General features: G+C 41.5%; 1 protein-coding gene across 3 annotated transcripts in view; it reads right to left on the bottom strand.

The window, feature by feature from the left end:
• Positions 1-10,721: 10,721 nt before the first annotated feature.
• LOC137205451 (uncharacterized) overlaps positions 10,722-24,387 on the bottom strand; it is a 231,920-nt gene continuing 218,254 nt past the window's right edge. Inside the window, exon 2 of one of the 3 annotated variants that reach the window (XR_010934148.1) lies at positions 10,722-10,827. The gene's annotated coding sequence lies outside the window, so the exon portion shown is untranslated. The remainder of the gene's footprint in view (positions 10,828-24,387) is intronic. The other 2 variants (XM_067703671.1, XR_010934147.1) reach the window with 2 other exon arrangements.

Below are 24,387 nucleotides of genomic sequence, written 5' to 3'. Positions count from 1 at the left end.
CTTCCCTGGTGGCGCAGTGGTTGAGAGTCCACCTGCCAATGCAGGGGACACGGGTTCATGCCCCGGTCCAGGAAGATCCCACATGCCGCAGAGTGGCTAGGCCTGTGAGCCATGGCCACTGGGCCTGCACGTCTGGAGCCTGTGCTCCTCAACGGGAGAGGCCACAACAGTGAGAGGCCCGCGTACCACAAAAAAAAAAAAAAAAAAAAAACCTCTCCAGAAAGTGGGCATAGAGGGAACCTACCTCAACGTAATAAAGGTCATATATGACAAACCCACAGCAAACGTCATTCTCAATGGAGAAAAACTGAAAGCATTTTCTCTAAGACCAGGAACAAGACAAGCATGTCCACTCTCACCACTCTTGAAAATTCAACATAGTTTTGGAAGTCCTAGCCATGGCAATCAGAGAATAAAAAGAAATAAAAGGAATACGAATTGGAAAAGAAGAAGTAAAACTGTCACTGCTTTCAGATGCCATGATACTATACATAGATGATCCTAAAGATGCCACCAGAAAACTACTAGAACTAATCATTGAATTTGGTAAGGTTGCAGAGTACAAAATTAATGCACAGAAATCTCTTGCATTCCTACACACTAACACAAAAGATCAGAAAGAGAAATTAAGGAATCAATCCCATTTACCATCACAACAAAAAGAAAAAAATAACTAGGAATAAACCTACCTAAGGAGGCAAAAGACCTGTACTCAGAAAACTATAAAACACTGATGAAAGGAATCAAAGATGACACAAACAGATGGAGAGATATACCATGTTCCTGAACTGGAAGAATCAATATTGTGAAAATGATCATACTACCCAACGCAATCTACAAGTTCAATGCAATCTCTATCAAATTACCAATGGCATTGTTTTACAGAATTAGAACAAAAAAATATGCAATTTTTATGCAAACACAAAAGACCCCAAATAGCCAAAGCAATCTTGAGAAAGAAAAATGGAGCTGGAGGAATCAGGCTCCCTGACTTCAGACTATACTGCAAAGCTACAGTAATCAAGACAATAGGGTAGTGGCACAAAAACAGAAATATAGATCAATGGAACAGGATAGAAAGCCCAGAGATAAACCCACGCACCTATGGTCACCTAATCTATGACAAAGGAAGCAAGAATATATAATGGAGACAAGAGAGTCTCTTCAATCAATGGTGCTGGGAAAACTGGACAACTACATGTAAAAGAATGAAATTAGAACACTCCCTAACACCATACACAAAAATAAACTCAAAATGGATTAAAGACCTAAATGTAAGACTGGACACTATAAAACTCTTAGAGGAAAACATAGGAAAAACACTCTTAGACATAAATCACAGCAAGATCTTTTATGGCCCACCTCCTAGAGTAATGAAAATAAAAACAAAAATAAGCGAATGAGACCTAATTAAACTTAAAAGCTTTTGCACAGTAAAGGAAACCATAAACAAGACAAAAAGAAAAACCATAGAATGGGAGAAAATATTTGCAAATGAAGCAATGGACAAAGGATTAACCTTCAAAATATAAAAACAGCTCATGCAGCTCAATATCAAAAAAACAAACAACCCAGTCTAAAAATGGATGGAAGACCTAAATAGTCATTTCAGCAAAGAAGTCATAGAGGTGGCCAAGAGGCACATGAAAAGATGCTCTAAAGCACTAATTATTGGAGAAATGCAAATCAAAACTACAATGAGGTATGACCTCACATTGGTCAGAATAGCCATCATCAAAAAATCTCCAAACAATAAATGCTGGAGAGGGTGCAGAGAAATGGGAACCCTCTTGCACTGTTGGTGGGAATGTAAATTGATATAGCCACTGTAGAGAACAATAAGGAGGTTCCTTAAAAAACTAAAAATAGAACTATATATGACCCACAATCCCACTACTGGGCATATATCCTGAGAAAACCATAATTCAAAAAGACACATGTTCCCCAATGTTCATTGCAGCACTATTTACAATGGCCGGGACATGCAAGCAACCTAAATGTCCATCGACAGATGAATGGATAAAGAAGATGTGGTATATATATATATATATATATATATATATATATATAAAATGGAATATTATTCAGCCATAAAAAGATGTAATTGGGTCATATTTAGAGATGTGGATGGACCTAGAGTCTGTCATACAGAGTGAAATCAGTCAGAAAGAGAAAAACAATTATTGTATATTAAAGCATATATGTGGAATCTGGAAAAATGGCACAGATGAACCTATCTGCAGGGCAGGAATAGAAAGGCAGCTGTAGAGAATGGGCGTGTGGATACAGTGGGGGGAAGGGGAGGGTGGGATGAACTGGGAGATTAGGCTTGACATAAATACACTACCATGTGTAAAACAGATAGCTAGTGGGAACCTGCTGCATAGCACAGGGAGCTCAGCTCAGTCCTCTGTGATGACCTAGATGGGTGGGATGAGGGTGGAGAGGGAGGTCCAAGAGGGAGGGGATATATGTATACATAGAGCTGATTCAGTTCACTGTACAGCAGAAACTAACACAACATTGTAAAGCAATTTTACTCCAATAAAATTAAAAAAAAATTCTATCCAGAACAAAAAAAAAAAGTTGGAACCAAGTGAGAATCTGAAAAAGAGCAGATCTTGTTTCAGTTGCAGGAAGGCTCAAAGGTTTAACCATCACTTTTTGAGCAGAAGGACAGTCCTAGGAACCTAGAAAGACTGACCTGGAGTGAGCTGTGTGGTTGGTAAGGCCAGATGGCCCAGGATCTGAATATAAAAAATGGACATTTCGGGCTTCCCTGGTGGCACAGTGGTTGAGAGTCCGCCTGCCGATGCAGGGGACACGGGTTCGTGCCCCGGTCTGGGAAGATCCCACATGCCGCGGAGTGGCTGGGCCCGTGAGCCACGGCCGCTGAGCCTGCACGTCCAGAGCCTGTGCTCCGCAACGGAAGAGGCCACAACAGTGAGAGGCCCGCGTACCGCAGGAAAAAAAAAAAAAAAAAGGATATTTCGTGGTATTTCTTTGATGTTTCTGAGATACTTAGGTCAGATAGAGTAGGAGCAAGACAGATATTTAAGAGATACATAAGGATCTGTTTGCTCTGAATCCCCACAGAGTCCAGCATGTAGAAGGTCTTCAGCATGTGCTCTGGTACGTTCAGTACATGGATATCCTCAGTTCCTTCCTATTCTCTATGCTTCCTTCCATACTCCACCTGTGCTCCCCACAGATGCAGGCACTGCTGTGCATCTTTGCATCCCTGACTGATGCTGCTTCCATTCCAATCATCTAAACACATGCTGAGCTTACTTTTATCCCAACGCCTTTGTGGTTCTTGCTCCATTACCTGGAATGCTCCTAGCAGGTATCCACATGGCTTGCTCCTTCACTTCCTTCATGCTTTTCCCTCAAATATCCCTTTATCAGCAAGGTCTTCCCAAATATTAAAATGAAAAAAAGCAAATCATCCCTCTAGCCGCCCTCACCCCCTCCATCCCTCTTACCCTGCTTTACTTTTCAGCATTGTTATTTTCATCATCTGACTTCCTACCTATTTACTTTTAATTTACTTCTGTCTCCCAGTAGCAAGTAAGTTTCCTGAGGGCAAAGACTTCCTCATTTTGTTCTCTGATGTACCCAAATGCCTGTGGCAATGCTTGGGTCGCAGTGGGCACTAAAGGAACATAAGCTGATTGAAGAAACCAGCATGCTATACTACTTCTAGCTAGAAAAAGTCATTGTATAGAAAATTGATGCTGCCTGGCTCCACCTACATCCACTGCCGTAATACCAGCTTGAATCTAGATGAAATTCACTGCCTATTTGAACACAATGCATGTTCAACTGCTGACATTACAACCTTTCAGTCACTCCAAAAGCCCCAATTCTAACTGAATTGTAGATTTTGCCTCTCCTTCTGTATTAAGTCCCAGTCCCGGCATCCACTGCTGCTGAGCCCGCCCACCTTATCACAGAAATGTGGGTCTGATGCTCAATATCTCTTTTCCAAAAGAATTGAAAGAATACAGCAGAAAGCACCAGTTGGAAAGTTCTCACAGCATTCCTGCAACAATTCCAGCTCATTTGAATGGAAGCTGATAAAGATTGACTAGCTTTATGTGGTAGCAACTCATCATGCTTAGAGTCTCTTTGTTGAACATCAATCTTACAATTTTACCGGGAGACATAATAGTGTAAATATATTATTCATAAACTAGAGTGAATCCCCACTCACCACCATAACCATTTTGACAATAAATCATAACATGCAAATGGTTTTTTCTTCTTTGTATTTTATTTCTCATTTGGAGACTCAACAAAATACATCTATAAACAGAACAAAGAGCAGCAGAAAGAATTCTCTGAGCAAGAAAAGCAACTCATAAAAAGGAACCTGGATTAAATGTACAAACACAAGGGAACACTGTTGAACTGAAAAGATTTTTATTTTCAGAGCTGCTAAACCATTTAAAAATCTTTCTTATTGTATCTTTTAGTTATACCAAAAGCTACAGTTATTCTATGCCACTGAGCATTCTGGGTGAATGCTACATACCTCGTAACTCTCAAATGGTTAGAAGATATGTCCACTGATTATAAAAAGCAGCCCCAAAAGTGGTATCTTAAAGTAGTTAACATACAGTAGAGAAAAAAAAGATAAACGCTGTAGTTAGCAGAACTGAATTCACAATTTCTCAAATCACTATTAGCAACAATCTTAAATTTACTTTTTCTCATGTGTAACGGGAAAATCATACTCTATTTTATTCCTATATCATAAGATATATAGGAGTTAAATAAAGTGATGCACGTGGATATTTTTATGACAAGGTATAGTACAAATCTGATCAATTATTAACACATCTTGGTGTTACCTACCAAATTAGTAGAGAAACTCAAATTTCATAACGTATTTTGGGAAAGGCTGGAAGGAAATACAACAAAACAAGAACTGAGAATGTTAAGATGAACCAGGGGAATATGTGGTTGAATCTGGGATGGAGATTTCTAATGAGCATGTTTGGTTTATTTTTGTAACTCTCATTGGAATTTAGCAGCCATCACATAATTCAGATCAATAACGTTCTCAATGCATAGCATTCACGTTCAAGTCAAAATATCAGATTGAAGTAACTTGACACTCCATGTGGGGCTATACTGGTATGCAGCTCAGAAATGACCTGTACGTAAAGACTGCAATGAATGACATCTGGCTTCGGGAACTATCCTCTGTCATTGAATGACGTTGATTTTAAGTACCTTTGGGGTTGATGAGATGATCTTGCCCTTGGTATGTCTTGATAATTCCAAGAGGAATGAAATAAGTACAAACAGGATGACCCCTCTGCTTTGTTTTCTAATTTCGATCAATTCTATGAAATAATTATCTCAGAAAAGATGATGAATCGATGGAAATACAGAAGTAATTAAAGAAACTATTCATACAGTTCCCAAAGTGCTGAAAGAGAGACTTCAGAGAATTAAATTCTTGAATCTGCTACTTACTATTTTTAGGAACTTGGACAAACAATTTAATCTCCCAGAGATGAGGGCTCTTCAGCTGTAAAATGGGCTGGCAAAGTTGAATTTTACTTCACTGTGCTACTTATAGATGCTATAACATTATACGGAGAGTGTTTTGAACACTGAAGAAGACCATATACTTTGTGCTACTAATAACGATCAGTGCTGTTACGAATAAGAAGGAAGGTAGACTTAGTCATTTAAAATCTCTGAGCCTGAGATACACCCTCAGCAAAAGTGAAAAACAATCTGTGCCTGCGTGATTCTCAGGATGGCTGGAAAGCTCAAATGATACCATGTTTTGCAAAGTACTTTGCCAACTATAATGAGTTTGACAGAGTGGTTAATGTGCCAATATCTCCTCAGAGGTACTGTCTTAAGAAGTTGAATTTTTCAGACCTTTTAGAGCCAGAAGTGTCTGACCACAGCTTAGGCTCTCTCCCCTTTCATTACATATTTACTCATCTTCGCTCCGTATAATTAACTGAAAGCAAAACAAGCAGGAGGTAGACCAGAAGGAAATGTTCCTGTTAGATGCACTGAACATTACAATTTGGAGGAGAGGAGAAGGAAATTAACAGACTAGGTGCCAGTTAATTTGCACGAGACCAAAAATAAATATTGGGGCCAGAATTCAAGCCCAAATCTGCCTCCCAAGAATCCGTACTTTGGAAAACATTAAGGGTCACCATATCATATCACCTTATTTTGCAGGTCAAAAAAGCAAAGATTAGAGAGAGAAACTGACTTGCCCAAGGTCACACAGCTATGAAAGTCAGAGACTAAAACCCTAATATCCCAACCCCACCTCCAACCTCCAGTCAGTGCACTGTGCTCAGGGGCTAACTGTGGCTAACGCACTGTTTCAGGCTGAAGGGCACACAACTAGAAACAAAGCAACCCCACTTCCTGCCTTCCAGAGACTCACAATTCAGCAGCCTCCATTTGAAAATATGCTTCATGTGAAACCCAGGATGGTCTCCTCCAACTCTACCTCTTTTTCATATCACTTTTATCCATTTTCTGTGTGTAGGGGTGTGGGGGGTGGTAGTGAAGGTGAGGGAGAGATAACTTAGTAAGTCTGAGCTAGAACCTGGTTATTTGTGATTTTTAAAATTCACAACAGGTGATTCTGACACACACCGCCAGGGATAATCACCACATGTGATTCTTTTTTACATTTATTCATACTATTCTTTACTTATTTTTTATGAGTTAGTCTTATATCCTTAGAAGACTCTGGACTAGGACTAGACATTATTGTTTTTCAGTAGATCAGAAAAAGTTACACAGTGTTTTTAAGCCATTTGCCAAGAATCACACTGTGAGTTTGTGTCAGAACAGGAGCTAGGGCACCTCCTGAGTCCTGACCAGACCTCATTTCACTCCTTTCCACAGTGCCCTCCATATTTCTTGCCACTCTCTCCTACTCAAGCTCAAGTCTGCCATTGCTCAGAGAAGAATAGACAAGGGGTCAAAACGTATATATTTGGTCTTGTATACCTGTAATATGCATTGACTTCACCAGTCCAGGGTCAGCCCCTGATTTTTTTTTTTTTTTTTTAAACCCAGGATGCAAAGAAAGTCAGTCTATCAAGGTGGAACCCACACCATGTCATTTAATTAATTTACAGTGAAAACTACAATTGGCAGGGAGAGCAGCTGTTCTGCGTCTTTTGACAAATACTTTTTATCCCTGTAGAATTACACGGTAAATCAAATTTTAGCCAGGTATTTATTTCTCATGAAGAGTCAGAGAGAGAGGAGGTAAGTGTCAAAGCTAAGCATCAAATAGCATTAAACTGTGACCGCCTGATACATCTTAGGCTACATTAGAGACATGCCAGACAACATCAACCCTTGACCTGTGTCCTGGGAAGTGCTGGGATAGGCACAGCCAATGGACAAACTTGCTTGAGGAGAAGAATACTTTCACATTGTACCTCCAGTCTGCTATACAGTAATACTCAGTAAGGGCTGGTTGACTGTTGGAATGAAAACCTATGTCTTGGGCATTGGCCGTCCATGCTTTGAATCCATCTGTACCACTTAATCTACACCACCTTAATCATACACACTGCTCCCCAAAATGCTTCTTCTGCTTTATCTCAGTCAGTCCAGGCTGCTGTGACAAAACACCATGGACTGACTGACTTATACAGAAACTTCTCACAGTTCTGCAGGCTGGAAGTCTGAGATCAGGGTGCTAGCATGGCCAGGTCTGGTGAGAGCTCCCTTCTGGGTTTGCAGACGGCCACCTTCTTGCTCTGTCTTCACATGGCAGGGAGTGCGGGGTGGGCAGAGTAAGCTTTCTAATTTCTCTTCTTTATAAGGGAACTAATGTCTACATGAGGGCTCCACCTTCATGACCTAATTACCCTCATGGGGCGGGGGGCGGGGGGAAAGGTTAGGGTTTCAACACAGGAATGTGGAAGAGACACAAACAGGAAACATGCCTTTCATACCCGCCACCCCCTTCTCCCTTTCTCATCCTCCACTTGACTTCACAATTCCAATCAGGAGCTTTGCTGCCTCCTTAGGCCAACAACTACTTTTGGATTTAATATCTGCATACTGACTATGACATTCCCTCTACAGCATACCAACAATATTCAGTCTCTGGCTTTGCCTGAGGAGACTGTTTTGGAAAAGCCTCAATGGGAACAAGAAGGCAAACTTGAGGAATCAGGCAGTCTCGCCTTGCAGTAGTTATTTCATAAATGTTAAACAAAAGAATGCCAGAGTGAGTTAATTGTGTTTCGCTTTGGATGAGAAAAACTGAAATCCTTAAATAAAATAAATCTGGAATTATTTTGTTATGAATAAATATAAATACATATTGTTTATTTATTTATGTAAATTTATGTAAATAACAGACTGCCCTTTATTTCTAGAGATCTGTCTAAATAATGGAAACATGACATGACTATATAATTCACAAGATAATGAGAGATTAGATATAGACACATATACATATATATATTACATTCAAATAAAAAAATAGTTTTGCAAGCTTAGATGTATGAGCATATAAATTAATTACTCAAACATGTCTCATCAAAGCATCTGAAGGATTTATAGTTTCTAAAATACAAAACATCTCAGAAGTGCTACTATTGAATTAATGTATTCCTTAAATAATTATTTTCTAGTACAGTACAAGAGATTTGTTAGTATTTTAACATGAAATATAATTTCCAATTAACCTGCATCTCATAGCAGAGGACCTTGACGGGAGTCAATAGGTTGAATAAATGAATGAATAAGTGTATGAGGAATATGTTCTTTTTGGCCTTTTAGGCAGGCTGTGAAACCATTTAAGTGGAAATAGTCCCTTTTGGGGACTGGAAGGGGCAGATTCCTCTGCACAGGAAGGAAAAGCACCCTGATGAGGCAGACATTGGTCCACATGCAGAAAGTCTGGAAAGAAACACTACTATGAATTTCGCATTTACTGTGTGACAAGTGCATCACACAGCAATACAATGAGTAGGCAATATGGTCTCCCTTTTATAAACAGGGAAATGGACTTAGAATGATGAAATAAACTACCACTTACATTACAGCAGTGGAATGGATAATCTTGGACTTGAATCAACCCATCTGTCTGATTCCAAGGCTTATGCTTTTCAACACTGTGGTGACTCCTGTTGTCTCTTCTCTGCCTGCCCCCACCCCCACCCCGAGGGATTAGGTAGGACAGCAGAGCTTCCTAGACCAAAATGACTGATCTTGCAGGAAGCCTCCCAAAAGCGGAAAGTCAGAGCTCTTTCTCACACTTCTTATCTGGTTAATCCAAGAATGGAGAGACTGAAGTGGTGGATAAGGCTATTGGTTTATACTCACCCCCTGCTAGGCAGTAAGCTGTCAGCATGTATACTGTGATTAGCTGGAGATTAAAACTGTATTTAAAAACCTGGGTGTGACCCAGTCAGCCCAGATCAAAGGCAGCCTTTGGGATTTAATGCTGTTCCAAAAAAGTTAAAGGAGTGGCCTCTAATTAAAGAGTGAAACTCTAAGCACCCAAGAAAGAACTAACGAACAATAATAATGAGACCTTTGAAGTTTATACAGCACATTTCATGCCCGATTTCATTTGTCATAAAAGGAGAAATCACCATTTGCTGAGGGATTCCCATACTTCCAGCACCACGAGGGGCATTTCACATGTGCTACCTGACGGATGTGCAGAAAGACTAGGTCAGTGTCAGGATGCCCATCTTACTGACGATGATGCTGAGGGCCAGAGAGTAGAGAGATGTACCTGCGCTTCCTCCCCATTCACTGCCCTCCACTGTGCCAGCTGCCAAGAGCTGGTGACTCTCATCCATCCCTTCCCAACTCGTTTCTCATAATATAACTGAGGGAAAACATGCCAGTTCTCAGAATCGAAAAACTGAGCTTATGTCTCATAAGTCTATTTTGTTTCAATATGATTGGAATTAGCCTGAAACTGAGAAACTACCTACGAACAGTTGGACACATTTCATAGGCAAGATTCCAGTGTGGAAATCAAACATGAATGGCTGTCATGAATTTGGGAAGCTATGTACAAACTGGAAAAAAACTATGTTTCCATTCTAAGAGATCTAGGCTAGATATGAAGTCAGGAGAGAGGAAGGGAGTTAGCTACTCACAATAGATACAATGTATAAAATAAAAAAAATCAGGGCTTCCCTGGTGGCGCAGTGGTTGAGAATCTACCTGCTAATGCAGGGGACACGGGTTCGAGCCCTGGTCTGGGAGGATCCCACGTGATGTGGAGCGACTAGGCCCGTGAGCCACAACTACTGAGCCTGCGCGTCTGAAGCCTGTGCTCCGCAACAAGAGAGGCCGCGACAGTGAGAGGCCCGCGCACCGCGATGAAGAGTGGCCCCCGCTTGCCACAACTAGAGAAAGCCCTCGCACAGAAACAAAGACGCAATACAGCAAAAATAAATTAATTAATTAATAAACTCCTATCCCCAACATCTTCTTAAAAAAAAAAAATCATGCACTTCAAGGAGGCTCTTATCAACAAGTCATGGGGGAGGAGATTATAGACTTGGGTTGATTTTAGGGATGCAAGGAACCATCCCACATTCCCCCAAAATGTCCATCCCCAAATGTAGTCACAGGTGCAAGACATTGCCTTCATGAAGACAGCACACATAGTATTGTAGAAAACAAAACTGACCTTGAGTGATACTGATCAACGTGCAAGTCTGAAATCTCTTACCAGGTGAGTGGACGTCTGTGAATGAAGTAGCCTCCTTCAGCCCTCACTCAACATCTTCCATAGCAACATCTCCACACTGCCTCTTCCATGACATTGTCGAGACACTGAAAAAAAGAGAATACACAATCGCTAATCATCAAAATGAAGGCAAAATAGGTGAGAGTGTTCATTTTTACAAGTTGTTTGCCAAGCCCTTCAATAAGCCAATTTTTAGAACATTTGAATAGTTGATGGTACAAACAAACACAATAGAACAGGGTCAAAAATTAGGAGAAACCTAGAAAAAAAAATTTTTTTTTGAGAAAAGTGTTTCTGGCCTAAGAATAGAGGATTTAAGTTTTCAAATAAAATTTTAAAAAAAATGAAGAAGGGCTAGGCTGACTTGAGCCGAGGGTACTGTGTTAAATGTGACTAATGAAAGGCAGAATGACTTAGAGTCAGCACGGGCTCCTTGTCACTGGAACTGTTAAAGAAAACTAGATGTTTACTCATCAGAAATGTTATAAAGGGAGTTCCTGCATTGCGTGAGATGTTCAGGCATAGAACTTAAGTTGTCCTTTCATTTAAGATTTGATGAAAGGCCACAAAGTACAGCAGGATCAATGTCAAAATGTGTTATCAGTGACCCAGATAAATGTTTATTAGGAAAAGTCAAGTTCACATTAAATATACAGATGGATTAATAACATTCTTCATGATACTGAGAAATGGTCCCTTGTAGTATGTGTACAATACAGGAAAAAAGGCAGGATGTGCAACCACTAACTGGTTGTATGATCTTGGGCAATTAGGCTTTGGTCTCCTCACCTCTAGGAAGGGGGGGTGTTGGATTCTTCAGGATAATCTCTGGCTCTGACAATCTATTAACAGAATTTTATTATTCTACAAGGAATAATAAAAGGAGGGGTAGCCAGAAAACAGAACCCTTCCTTTGGAAGAAGAGTTCTCTATGTATTGAAGGAAGGTAACCCTAAATATGGGGCAACAAAAGGGTTCTCAAATTTCTCTTTGTAAACAACAAAGAACTGGGCATAGGGGGAAAATAAAACTGATCTAAAAAGAGGAAGAAAAGATAATCATGTATAGCTTTGTTGCCACATAGCAAAAGAAGATTATGTTAACTATCATTACTTTTAACGCTATCATCCAAATGACAAGACCCTACATTATAAAGTGTTTTATAATCATAATCCCCTACAAATACTAGAAGATTCCTTTCTCAACCATTGCCTTTTCATTTAAGACGCTGAGCTCCCCACCTACATCTACCCCAAAGTGTGATTTCTCCTCTCTGTGCTGCTCATTCCTTCCTTCTAAAATGCCCTTCCAAGGACCTTCAAGATGGCAGAAGAGTAAGACAAGGAGATCACCTTCCTCCCCACAAATACATCAGAAATACACCTACACATGGAACAACTCCTACAGAACACCTACTGAACACTGGCAGAAGACCTCAGACTTGCCAAAAGGCAAGTACCTGGGTAGGGAAAAAGAAAAAACAGAGACAAAAGAATAGGGACGGGACCTGCACCACTGGAGGTGCCTGTGAAGGAGGAAAAGTTTCCACACACTAGGAAGCCCCTTCACTGGCAGAGAAGAGGGGTGGCAGCGGAGGAAGCTTCAGAGCCACAGAGGAGAGTACAGCAACAGGGGTACAGAGGGCAAAGTGGAGAGATTCCTACACTGAGGATCGGTACCGGCCAGCACTCACCAGCCCGAGAAGGCTTGTCTGCTCACCTGCCGGGACGGGCGGGGGCTGGGAGCTGAGGCTCGGGCTTAGGAGGTCAGATCCCAAGGATAAGACAGGGGTTGGCTGCATGAACACAGCCTGAAGGGGGCTAGTGCACCACAGCTAGCCAGGAGGGAGTCCAGGAAAGAGTGTGGACCTGCTGAAGAGGCAAGAGACCATTGTTTCGGGCTGCGCAAGGAGAGGGGATTCAGAGCACTGCCTAAACGAGCTCCAGAGACGGGCGCGAGCTGGGGCTATCAGCGCGGACCTGATGAGAGATGGGCATGAAACGCTAAGGCCACTGCCGCAGCCACAAAGAAGCCTGTGTGCATGCACAGGTCACTGTCCACACCACCCCTCCTGGGAGCCTGTGCAGCCCACCACTGCCAGGGTCGTGTGATCCAGGGACAACTCCCCCGGGAGAACACACGGCACACCTGAAGCTGGTGCAACATCATGCTGGCCTCTGCCGCCGCAGGCTCGCCCCGCAACTGTACCCCTCCCTCCCCCCGGTCTGAGTGAGCCAGAGCCCCCTAATCAGCTGCTCCTTTAACCCCATCCTGTCTGAGTGAAGAACAGACGCCCTCAGGCGACCTACACGCAGAGGCGGGGCCAAATCCAAAGCTGAGCCCCGGGAGCTGTGCGAACAAAGAAGAGAAAGGGAAATCTCTTCCAGCCGCCTCAGGAGCAGCGGATTCAATCTCCACAATCAACTTGATGTACCTGCATCTGTGGAATAGCTGAATAGACAATGAAGCATCCCAAATTGAGGAGGTGGACTTTGGGAGCAACGATATATATTTTTTCCTTTTCCTCTTTTTGTGAGTGTGTATGTGTATGCTTCTGTGTGTGATTTTGTCTGTATAGTTTTGCTTCCACCATTTGTCCTCGGGTTCTGTCTGTTCGTTTGCTTTCTTTTTGCTTTGTTTTTGCTGTTTTTGTTTGTTTTTTCTTTGTAGAGTCTGTAGCACTTGTTATCATTGCATTTCTGGATTTGTTTTTTGTGTTTGGTTGCTCTTTTTTTTTTCTTTTTTTTACTACTTTTTTAAAATAATTTTTTTATTTTAATAACTTTCTTTTCTTTTTTATTTCTTTCTTTCTTTTTTTCTCCCTTTTCTTCTGAGCTGTGAGGCTGACAGGGTCTTGGTGCTCCAGCCAGCTGTCAGGCCTGTGCCTCTGAAGTGGGAGAGCCGAGTTCAGGACCTTGGTCCACTGGAGACCTCCCAGCTCCACATAATATCAAACGGTGAAGGCTCTCCCAGAGATCTCCATCTCAACACTAAGACCCAGCTCGATTCAACGACCAGCAAGCTACAGTGCTGGACACCCTATGCCAAACAACTAGCAAGACAGGAACACAACCCCACCCATTAGCAGAGAGGCTGCCTAAAATCATAATAAGCTCACAGACACCCCAAAATATACCACCGGACGTGGACCTGCCCACCAGAAAGACAAGATCCAGCCTCATCCACCAGAACACAGGCACTAGTCCCCTCCACCAGGAAGCCTACACAACCCACTGAACCAACCTTAGCCACTGGAGGCAGACACCAAAAACAACAGGAAACATGAACCTGAAGCCTGCGAAAAGGAGACCCCAAACACAGTAAGTTAAGCAAACTGAAAAAAAGAGAAACACACAGCAGATGAAGGAGAAAGGTAAAAACCAACCAGACCAAACAAATGAAGAGGAAATAGGCAGTCTACCTGAAAAAGAATTCAGAGTAATGATAGTAAAGTGATCCAAAATCTTGGAAATAGATTGGAGAAAATACAAGAAACGTTTAACAAGGAACTAGAAGAACTAAAGAGCAAACAAACAGTGATGAACAACACAATAAATGAAATTAAAAATTCTCTAGAAGGAATCAATAGCAGAATAACTGAGGTAGAAGAACGGGTAAGTGACCGGGAAGATAAAATAGTGGAAATAACTACCACAGAGCACAATACAGAAAAAAGAATGAAAAGAATTTAGGACAATCTCAGAGACCTCTAGGAAAACATTAAATGCACCAACATTCAAATTAATGGGTCCCAGAAGAAAAAGAGAAAAAGGAAGGGACTGAGAAAATATATGAAGAGATGATAGTTGAAAATTTCTCTCTATATGGGAAAGGAAATAGTTAATCAAGTCCAGGAAGCACAGAGGGTCCCATACAGGATAAATCCAAGGAGAAGCATGCCAAGACACATATGAACCAAACTATCAAAAATTAAATACAAAGAAAAAATATTAAAAGAAACAAGGGAAAAACAGCAAATAACATACAAGGGAATCCCCATAACGTTAACAGCTGATCTTTCAGCAGAAACTCTGCAAGCCAGAAGCGCGAGGCAGGACATATTTAAAGTGATGAAAGGGAAAAACCTATAACCAAGATTACACTACCAGCAAGGATCTCATTCAGATTCGATGGAGAAATTAAAACCTTTACAGACAAGCAAAAGCTAAGAGAGTTCAGCACCACAAAACCAGCTTTACAGCAAATGCTAAAGGAATTTATCTAGTCAGGAAACACAAGAGACGGAAAAGACCTACAAAAACAAACCAAAAACAATTAAGAAAATTAGATATCAATTACAGGAAAAAATCTGTAAAAAAATATAAACACATGGAGGCTAAACAATACACTACTTAATAACCAAGAGATCATTGAAGAAATCAAAGAGGAAATAAAAAAATACATAGAAACAAATGACAATGAAAACACAATGACCCAAAACCTATGGGATGCAGCAAAAGCAGTTCTAAGAGGGAAGTTTATAGCAACAGTCCTACCTCAAGAAACAAGAAACATCTCAAATAAACAACCTAACCTTACACCTAAAGCAATTAGAGAAAGAAGGAAAAAACCCCACAGTTAGCAGAAGGAAACAAATCATAAAGATCAGATCAGAAATAAATGAAAAAGAAGTGAAGGAAACAATAGCAAAGATCAATAAAACTAAAAGCTGGTTCTTTGAGAAGATAAACAAAATTGATAAACCATTAGCCAGACTCATCAAGAACAAAAGGGAGAAGGCTCAAATCAATAGAATTAGAAATGAAAAGGGGGAAGTAACAACTGACACTGCAGAAATACCAAGGATTATGAGAGATTACTACAAGCAACTATATGCCAATACAATGGACAACCTGGAAGAAATGGACACACTCTTAGAAAAGCACAACCTGCCAAGACTGAACCAGGAAGAAATAGAAAATATAAACAGACCAATCAGAAGCACTGAAATTGAGACTGTGATTAAAAATCTTCCAACAAACAAAAGCCCAGGACCAGATGGCTTCACAGGCGAATTGTATCAAACATTTTGAGAAGAGCTAACACCTATCCTTCTCAAACTCTTCCAAAATATAGCAGAGGGAGGAACACTTCCAAACTCATTCTTCGAGGCCACCATCACCCTGATACCAAAACCAGACAAAGATGTCACAAAGAAAGAAAACTGATGAATGTAGATGTAAAAATCCTCAACAAAATACTAGCAAACAGAATCCAGCAGTACATTAAAAAGATCATACACCATGATCAAGTGGGGATTATCCCAGAAATGCAAAGATTCAATATATGCAAATCAATCAATATGATACACCGTATTAACAAACTGAAGGACAAAAACCGTGTGATCATCTCAATAAGGCAGAAAAAGCTTTCAACAAAATTCAACACCCATTTATGATAAAAACCCTCCAGAAAGTAGGCACAGAGAGAACTTATCTCAACATAATAAAGGCCATATATGACAAACCCACAGCCAACATCGTCCTCAATGGTGAAAAACTGAAACCATTTCCACTAAGATCAGGAAGAAGACAAGGTTGCCCACTCTCACCACTATTATTCAAAGTAGTTTTGGAAGTTTTAGCCACAGAGAAGAAAAAGAAATAAAGGGAATCCAAATCAGAAAAGAAGAAGTAAAGCTGTCATTGTTTGCAGATGACATGACACTATACATAGAGAATCCTAATGATGCTACCAGAAAACTAGTAGATGTAATCAATGAATTTGGTAAAGTAGCAGGATACAAAATTAATGCACAGAAATCTCTTGCATTCCTGTACACTAATGATGAAAAATCTGAAAGAGAAATCAAGGAAACAGTCCCATTTACCACTGCAACAAAAAGAATAAAATACCTAGGAATAAACCTCCCTAAGGAGACAAAAGACCTCTATGCAGAAAACCATAAGACACTGATGAAAGAAATTAAAGATGATAAAAACAGATGCAGAGATGTGCCATGTTCTTGGATTGGAAGAATCAACATTGTGAAGATGATTGTATTACCCAAAGCAATCCATAGATTCAATGCAATTCCTATCAAACTACCACTGGCATTTTTCACAGAACTACAACAAAAAATTTCACAATTTGTATGGAAACACAAAAGACCCCAAATAGCCAAAGCAATCTTGAGAAAGAAAAATGGAGCTGGAGGAATCAGGCTCCTGAATTTCAGACTATACTACAAAGCTACAATAATCAAGTCAGTCTGGTACTGGCACAAAAACAGAAATATAGATCAATGGAACAGGATGGAAAGCCCAGAGATAAACCCATGCACACATATGTGGTCACCTTATTTTTGATAAAGTGGCAAGAATATACAATGGAGAAAAGACAGCCTCTTCCATAAGTGGTGCTGGGAAAAGTGGACAGCTACATGTAAAAGAATAAAATTAGAACACTCCCTAACACCATACACAAAAATAAACTCAAAATGGATAAAGACCTAAACTTAAGGCCAGACACTGTAAAACTCTTAGAGGACAACAGAGGCAGAACACTCTGACATAAATCACAGCAAGATCTTTTTTGACCCACCTCCTAGAGTAATGGAAATAAAAACAGAAATAAATAAATGGGACCTAATGAAACTTCAAAGCTTTTGCACAGCAAAGGAAACCATAAACAAGATGAAAAGACAACCCTCAGAATAGAACATATTTGCAAATGAAGCAACTGACAAAGGATTAATCTCCAAAATTTACAACCAGCTCATGCAGCTCAATATCAAAAAAACAACCCAGTCCAAAAATGGGCAGAAGACCTAAATAGACATTTCTCCAAAGAAGATATACAGATTGCCAACAAACACATGAAAAGATGCTGAAATATCACTAATCATTCGAGAAATGCAAATCAAAACTACAATGAGGTATCACCTCACACCAGTCAGAATGGCCATCATCAAAAAATCTACAAACAATAAATGCTGGAGAGGGTGTGGAGAAAAGGGAACCCTCTTGCACTGTTGGTGGGAATGTAAATTGATACAGCCACTATGGAGGACAGTATGGAGGTTCCTTAAAAAACTAAAAATAGAACTACCATATGACCCAGCAATCCCACTACTGGGCATATATCCTGAGAAAACCATAATTCAAAAAGACACATGTCCCCCAGTGTTCATTGCAGCTCTATTTACGATAGCCAGGACATGGAAGCAACCTAACTGTCCACTGACAGATGACTGGATAAAGAAGATGTGGCACCTATATACAATGGAATATTACTCAGCCATAAAATCAAACGAAATTGAGTTCTTTGTAGTGAGGTGGATGGACCTAGAGTCTGTCATACAGAGTGAAGTAAGTCAGAAAGAGAAAAATAAATACTGTATGCTAACATATATATATATACGAAATTAAAAAAAAAAAGGTTATGAAGAACCTAGAGGCAAGATAAGAATAAAGACACAGACGTAGAGAATGGACTTGAGGACATGGGGAGTGGGAAGGGGAAGCTGGGACGAAGTGAGAGAGTGGCATGGACATATATACACTACCAAGGTTAAATAGCTAGCTAGTGGGAAGCAGCCGCATGGCACAGGGAGATCAGCTCTGTGCTTTGTGACCACCTAGAGGGGTGGGATAGGGAGGGTGGGAGGGAGACGCAAGAGGGAGGAGATATCGGGATATATTTATAGCTGATTCACTTTATTATAAAGGAGAAACTAACACACCATTGTAAAGCAATTATACTCCAATAAAGATGTTTAAAAATAAAAATTAAATTAAATTAAAAAACGCCCTTCCTTAAAAGTCTGAGTCACGATTTGTGTTTTAGCAGGTTTGCCAATGCACTTCTATTCTTCCGTGAGATGGGCACTTTTTTCACTTGTATCCAAAAATCTGGTCTCGTCTTTTCACCTGACCTTTGAGGAAACAGTCAATGACAGTCCCAAGGCCTTATTGTCCAGATCAGGTGATGGCAACTCCAGGAAACGATGATTCCCTCCCCCTTTCCTGAGCCCTTAGCATCAAGAAATCAGGTACCTTCTCCCGGCATGAGTTTACCTTCAGATAGGTAAGCCAGTGCAATGTTTGGACAGGACACTGAGAGTAGCTAAGCAAGCAGTAAAGGTCTATCACTGAATTCGTTAGTGGTGGTAAGGGAGCACCATGGATAGAGAGGGTGAAAAGAAAGAAAGGAAACTCACTTTTGTTGGATACCTACTACATGCCAGGCATTGTGTGAAGCACTTTACAGTTATTAGTCCATATCCAGGTCATCCTGAAGTCATCATCCCATTGAATCAGCAAAACGCAGCAATGACTGTATGTGTACACGGCAACTACTGTATGTGAACCTTAAAGACCATCCGCTGACTCGTCACACTGCCCATTTCAAAAAAGTGACAGCTCACTAATACCGCATAGCTGACAACTGGGTAAAGGAAGACTCAAACTCAAATCTTTTCAACCTCATGTTTTATGTTCTGTTCTTCTATCCTAGCTACCTCCAAATTAGAACATTAAAAGGCAAAATTAATGCTGTGTGGTTGCCCAGTAGAGGATGTGAACAACTTCCCACTCAAAATTAGTTCTGATATTGAGACTGATACTGCTACACATGGACCACAAGGACAAGAAAATACTGACTACTACTCACATAACAGAACTTACTAGGGTGAACAGGAAAGACACCCAAGCTGCTGGGGAATAGCTCGAGTGAAGAAAGGGGCAGGTGGCTAGGGGTTGGGGTGAAGGCCCTTGTGCACATGGCCCAGGGATTGCAGGTGGAGGGTGCACCAGGCTATCTTATCAGCGTGTCCAGAGAGGGGCAAGAGGGAAGGGGAAGGTGTAGAGCCTGAAAGCCAGCAGTGGGCACACATCAAATGGAGTGAGACTCTTTCTTTCCTATGGTAAACTAACTCAATGGGTAGGCAATGTACTCAGAGTCAAGATGTGGCAAGATCACCCAGGCGGTAGTATTTGCCCTAGCACATTCTTTCCCTTATGCCCAAGCTGGAGTGACAGGGCAGAGAGGCTGTGTGTGGTGTTATCACTCCACAGAGCAGCACCTGTTTCATTCTTTGGGCCTAATGAATCGACCCAGATGAAAGCCCAACACTCCATTGTAAACAGTAATCAGCCCCAATCCATCAGGAACCAAATTATATGTTTGTGTGCACTAAAAAGGCTTAGCGTACCCAACTGTGAGTGGTGGTGTAAAACATTCTCAGCCCAGTACAGAAGGGAACATCCCAAGAACCAGCTTCAAACCGTAACAATGAACTGATGTTTATTGTGGCCTTAATATACGCCAAGTACTTTAAATACAATATTGTCAATCAGCCTCCATAACCAGCACCTGTGGCAGCTGAGCAACTCCACATTTCATAGTAGAGCGATGCTCAGATGGGCTGCTGCCGTGCACAGCTCTAGGGGTGCTGTTTCCACGGTGGTCTGGGTGAATGGCATCCACTGAGGCTGTGCAGTGAACGGCCCACAGAGCTGCGCCCTGCTCAGAAAAATGAAGTACCGTGCTCTTGATAAATACACTCAGGGAATGGCTGCCCTGTAATGTGAACCCAAGTCTTTCTGACTCCGAAGTCCATAGATTAATTCTTCTGTAAGATATCAGAAATCGATTTTTAAAATAGCTGAAAGGAATTTGGGGTTTGGGGAGGGCATATTTGTTGTAGTTGCTTTTCCCTGGGGTCTGTCTTCAGAGTTTTCAAGAAGAGAATTAGCGTTCAGTCCAGGACTCCCAAGCGGGGAAGTCGGCAAACCGTACATACAAGCCTGTGAATTTTAAGGAGGAATCGACTAGGCATTTCAGTGGGGTATTGGCCCTCTGTGTTTGGAATTCCTCAGTTCTGAGTTCAGGAGTCGTTTCTGGTGAGGGATCGAATGGACGATGGGGCTTGGGAAAGATTTAGAAAAGCTTATGAATATTCACTCATTTATGAACACCGATCAGACTTGGAGGAGGGGAGAGCTGGAAAGAGCATTCTAAAGTGTATGTTTGCATCTGTACCCTGCAAGGAAGTAGGAAACGTAATTCAAATGATGCTAGAGACTGGAAGGCCCCCAGGCTTTGTGCAAGAAGGCAGTGAGTGCAGCACAGTTTGGGGTGAGCATTGTTCTGCGTGCAATGAGGCACGCCTTGGGAAGAGAGGCTCTGAGACAGCCTTCCCAGGAGTTGACAACTTAGCACAGAGTAACGAGGTGAACTCCAGGAGGGGACATTTGGAAAAGTGGCTTGGGGAGGTGACATTTACACAGAGCCCTCATTCACTATTGGCAGTCCCTGAGGTTACAATGGTAAACAAGTAGGTGAAAGCCCTGCTTCCAGTGAGAAGCCTTGGGGTCCTTACAAGTGGAGAAGCACAGCAGAAGCGAGGGCACAGAGACATGGCAGCATGAGAAGAACTTGCCCGGGCATGGCCAGTTTTGAACACGGAGGAAGACCATGAGTCATGGAAGACACGTGGCCTCCAAAAGCTGGAAGAGGCAAGGAAACAGATTCTCCCCTGAAGCCTCCATTAGGAGCACAGCCCTACTCAAACCTCAATTTTAGTCTAGGGAGACCCACTTCAGACTTCTGACCCACAGCGCTGATAATAAATTTGCATCACTTTAAGCCATTAGCTTTATGGAAATATAGCAGCAATAGAAAACTAATACACATGTACTTAATGCTAGCTGTTCTTACAATTAGTATAGGATAAAGTTCCAAAATAAAGAAGAAGAGGAAGGGGAGAGGAAAGGACACAGAGAAGCTGATTCTTGTTGGGAGTGAGAGATTCCTACTGAGAAGTGATGAGACAGTGCAGGGTATGTTTGGGAAGCAGCCAGCGATGGCGTGGACCTTGATTAGGCCATATCTGAAGTGGCATTATAAAGATGGAAAAGTGAAGGGCCTCTGGTGCCAAGCTGTTTGGGCGCAACTCTGTATTTGGTGCTGAAGGATATTCTGGGGAATCTGTGCCCATCGCAGCTTCCATTTATCTTTCCACTATCCCACCTTCTTTCCTTTCCCTTCAGAAATTAATCTTTTGAATACTGTTTGCCTTTTCAAAGGAAGCATAGGATTTTGGGATTAACAATACACACACTACTGTATATAAAACAGATCATCAACAAGGACCTACTGTATAGCACAGAGAACTCTACTAAACATTCTCTAATAGCCTATATGGGAAAAGAATCTGAAAAAGAATGGATATATGTATAACTGAATCACTTTGCTGTATACCTGAAACTAACACAACATTGTAAATCAACTATACTCCTATATAAAATAAAAATTAAATTGAAAAAAGATGAAAATATCTAAAAACAAAATAAAACAAAAAAGAAAGCATAAGAAATCAAATATAATTTCTGAAGAGAGTTTGCTGAGGAAGTTTCGTATCAGGAATGGGGACCACTACAGGCTACCCAAAGGTGTATGAGATACTTCTCCAGTTATGTTATAATAGAACAATGGCTTCACTTGTGGGGAAGGTGGACTCGATGAAAAGTGTAGAGGATTAGCTGTAGCTCGCTGGCAGAACTATCATGATTGTGTTAAAAACAAGCCGTATTACCTTGGGCAAGTCACTTCCCTTGTCCATCTCATTTGTGAAATGGGTCTGCGTTCCTTGCAGATTGCTGAGAAGATCAAAGGAGGTAACGTAAGTGAACGAACTTTGTAAGCAGAAAAGGACAACACACGTGTCATCGGCCCTTAGTCCCCAAGCTCCTCACATCACCAAGAGGGACCAAGTCGGTCTTCCTGAGCCCTCAGTGCTGTCTGGTTTTGGGTTTGATCATTAACACATACATCATCATCCACCCCTTCATTTCTCTCTTTTCCTATTCCTAATTTTCTCGACTCCCCTTCTAATCAGCTGAACCCTTTGACCATTATTTTGCCTTCTCGTTGAACAGATCTCTGAAATTTATTTATTTGCAAACTGGTTTTACAACCCACATTGCTCCTAAATAATGTATACACAAGCATGTCAACGAAAGCCTGAGCGGGGATGGTATTCACCTAGAGTCTAGGTAAACAAAGACAAATAAATAAATAAAGACAAATATACTGAGAAGTATAACCAGAGGCAAGACTGTTCTCTGAAAGCAGGAGGTCTTCCTAGAATAAATATTCTTCTTGGATTTGATTCTCTATTTTAAGAAGGGGGAATAGCATCCAAGTGTCAAAAGGTAATTTCATTGGTGACACACTAATAATAATTTCATCATTAATCCAGAGGGTGACTGTTCCTAAAATTACCTATTCCCAGTACATTTCAAGGTTATGATTTTTACTGAGTTCATCTTCCCTTTACATGGCCGCATATCGAGGTTTAAACTGGCTATTTGTAGACGATAAAACTACACGTTGCTTCCACCATGATACTGCTTCTGCCACATGGAAATGAGGAGGTTTCCATTCAAACTATGCCTCCTCTCTTTCCCAACCTGGAGCCCTGGGCAGACGGCATGTTGACCCAGTCCCAGCAGGACCAAGCAGGTGGACTGTCAGAGAGGAAAGTGAGAAAGCCGAAGCTTGGCACAGAATCTGCCCACGCGGGTAGGACACACGCTGGGAGATGAACGTGTTGCAAAGATGAATTCTGGAAGCACAGCCAGGCAGGGAAATGGTGGTCTCCAAAGCATGCAGGCACATAGGGGAGTTTAACAATGTCACAGCAACCGTACCTGACACTGGACTTCTTAGGTGGGTGGAGCTCAGCACTGAGCATACAAAAAGAAGGGGTCTGTCCTAGCACAGCCAGCCAGCCCTTCGTGGTACTTCTCCCATTTACCTCTATTCTCACCCACTGGGCACATCCTCCTGGCCCCCTTGGGATGCATACTCCCACCCCACTCTCTACCAAAAGTTGCCCTGGGAAGATGAACTGTATCAGTTACACCTCACATTTAAACAGAATGTGAAATCTCAGAAGCTCCTTAGTGATCATGAAGTTTCATATTCTCATTTTACGAGGCTCCAGAGAGCCCGGATGGCCAGTTGCAGAGGGCAAGGACCTCGACACACAGAGCACAGAACACAGTAGCAGTCACTGAATCAACTCTTGCTGGAGCTTGGTTTCCTAAATTTCATCTCACCATTTGAAAGGTAGGGCTTTGTATGCGTGAGTGGGAAAACCGGGGGACAGGAAGCACAAAGCCTTCCAAGGTCTCCCTAAAACAACCGCCATCACCACCAAAGGCAATTCCCACAGAGTTAAGTCAATCATTCCAAATGGAGTAGGTCACTAGGAAGGTATTCAAAACTGCAACATTAAGCCAGGAAATGGTGTCATTTCTCTATATTCAGAATCTTAGAGGAAATCCTGTGAGGGCTCCTTGGCTACACTGGTATGTGGTTTGCATCCCAGGTCTTTGTTTCATCTGTCATTCAGGATTCAGTCATGGTGGCATGGGCCGAGCTGGTGAGAGCAACAGTCTTGGAGCTCAGGATCTAGTCTTGATAATGAGACATTCGACGTCTCAAGGACAATCTTTTTTCAGGCACTTGCTTCTGCTTCCTCATCCTTTCAGAACAACCTGGCTATCCTCAGTCTCCAGCTTCAGCCCTAATCTGCTTCTATCCCCAGTAAAGCCACAGAATCTGCAGAGGTGAAGTGGTGACATGAAGACAAATCAGCCACGTTTACCGCTACATCTCAGGCTCTGGCATAGGCT

This window comes from Pseudorca crassidens, chromosome 14 (genome assembly GCF_039906515.1).
Source record: "Pseudorca crassidens isolate mPseCra1 chromosome 14, mPseCra1.hap1, whole genome shotgun sequence".
NCBI classification, from domain to species: Eukaryota; Metazoa; Chordata; class Mammalia; order Artiodactyla; family Delphinidae; genus Pseudorca; species Pseudorca crassidens.
The sequence above is the reverse complement of the archived record's forward strand: the minus strand, read 5'-3'. Positions and strand labels throughout refer to the sequence as shown.